A 2456-nucleotide genomic window follows, 5' to 3' on the forward strand; every position below is an offset into this window, starting at 1 on the left:
TTGGTGTTGTCACCAACACATGTGGTCGACTATGTCCATATTTTATCACACTGAGCAGATGCAAAATTAATTACCGAATTCATCGACCACGCCAGACAATAAGAATTTTTTCCCCGAAAAAAATCTCTCAAAAAATTTTTTGCTCTCCCGAGAGAAAAAAACTTTTTTCGCCTTGAAAGTTTCTTTGTAATCGACTTTGCCGAGAAAAGGGTATTAGTCAAAGCCTCACTTTGAGCATCTTCATTAACGTGTTTCTTATCTCAAAACCATCAATGCCAATGAAAACATCATGGACATCGAGAGGAGCAGTCATCGTTCACGCGAGAACAACTGAAGTCTAATAATCTTGAAAGTAATGTGTGGAATGTCAGCAAAAAATAAATGCGTTAAAAATGACGTCCGTGGGATTCGAACCCGCGCCTTCCATTTCAGGTAGCATGAAATACTTCCGACTACGTATCGTACTTGTTGTATGATGCACTTATGTGATGAGTGTCCTATGCCGTCGTCGAGAGCGCTACTACTATTATCACATTGCGCTACTATGACTCTTGAGAATCTGGAGTTATGACATGAACACTAGTGTTCCTTCTTAGAGGAAAGTCGTAGTAGACTAAGCACTCAACAAGTGCCGGAGTGATGAAAGCCGTAAAGCTTCTTATGAAGACTGAGCTACGTTCGTACACAAACTCAATGAGCGGAGCGAAGTGATTTTCTTTCCATGAAATAGAACACACACTAGTGTAACGTGCTCCGATGTGAAACCCAACACTTGCATCTGCACTTGATGATGAGTTTGTCATCACAACATGTTTTCAACTTGCTAGGGGGGGGGGCTCAGAATGACTTGTGTAACTCGAATCATTCAAGTTGAATGTACGCCAGCTGAAACACTCATGAACCTCACATAGTTATATAATTAGCCATCGTATCGCTCCGTCAACGCCGAGAAACCTCCGCTCCATCACCGGGGGTACGGAGTTTCATGTAGTCTTCCTCAAATTCCCCGCGTTGATCCGCGATGGAAACTTAACGTTGCGTTTGAACACGTACTTATCGATCCACTCTCATCATCTAGGATTCCTCGATCGTATTAGCATGTCCGGTGAAGAAGCACATGCGGTCAGAAAGAGGTCCGGAATGTCACCATCGATGGAACGCCTCATCCATGCAGAAAGTATCAACAACACCAATGGAAAGGCGTACCAGGAGGATCCAATGAGATCACATCACACTGCTTATAACAGCCCCACCCGTTCCCGAACTCCGGATGTGCGAACAGAAAGAAATGATTCATTTTTGCTAACTCGCGCGGAGGGAAGAGCTTCTGCGTTGGAGAACCAGGTGTCCGAGATTGAGGCCCGATACAGTGCGGCTCAACGGCAGTTGAAGTCGACAGCGCAGAGCTTGACGGCCATTTGTCTGCTATTTTACCGACTCATTCAAGAGGTGGCTTCGGGGGATATCGGTCGAGGACAGAAGGGTCTGTCGCTGACCAACAGAGCGATTGGAATAATATTAGACTATATCACACCAGTGAGGCAAGCCAGCGAGGCTCTACTGGACATGTGGAGTCACTTTTACTACAGAGGTGACTTGTCTTTCACAGAGGCGAAACCGAGCGATGGGCAGTCAACACTCGACGGACATCAACTTGCCCCTGCGCCGAAGGTGAGCTTTCTTTCTACTCTCTCGTGTATCGGGAAACGATAGCTTCCGTGAGTTGCAACAGTGATGATGAAAAGAATTGCACCATAGGACACTGTATATCATTCCGCTGAATTTCCTCGATAATTGTTTTCAAGATGAGTTTCGGTGCGGCTCCATTTTGATACAAACATCTGCGCGTATCGCTCCTTCAGAGGTTGTTCCGCATACATCTGTACGATACTCGAAAATGCTCTGCCCTCATGGAATCGGTAGTCTGCGGCATACGATGCGTAGTGGCTCGAATTCGGGAGTCAGAATCAGTTAACACGAAACAAATCGAGCCGTCGGACTCCTTTGCCAAACAGGAGCAGCCCGGGCTATTCAACCATGACTTATAGTATCACCCGAACCATCAGCCATTACTTAGTTATTGTACGTATGTCAGCATCACTACACCTGCTAACATACGTACACATCTGCGAACACAGATCTTCCATGGCATCGAGGGGAAAGAGAAAGACATGGTTAGGTTGAAGCGACTGGGTATGAGGTCATTGCAAATTGTCGTGTATTGCACTTAACAGCTTGATGATAGGGAAAGTATTGGAGCTCCCTTCGATATAGCCCATCGACGCGCGAGTTCGCACCGCGGATGATAACAGATCCTGTATAAGCCTCCTGTACTAGCCTCGCTCTCTGTGGGCCCCACGATGATCATATCGAATTCCGTGCTTGGAGTGTAGGTCAGGAATGCGTGACAGATACCGCCCCCACCATGCCCGCCGAATCAGACGACAACTCACTTC

The sequence above is a fragment of the Perkinsus marinus genome, assembly GCF_000006405.1.
Source record: "Perkinsus marinus ATCC 50983 genomic scaffold scf_1104296932818, whole genome shotgun sequence".
In the NCBI taxonomy this organism is placed as follows: domain Eukaryota; phylum Perkinsozoa; order Perkinsida; family Perkinsidae; genus Perkinsus; species Perkinsus marinus.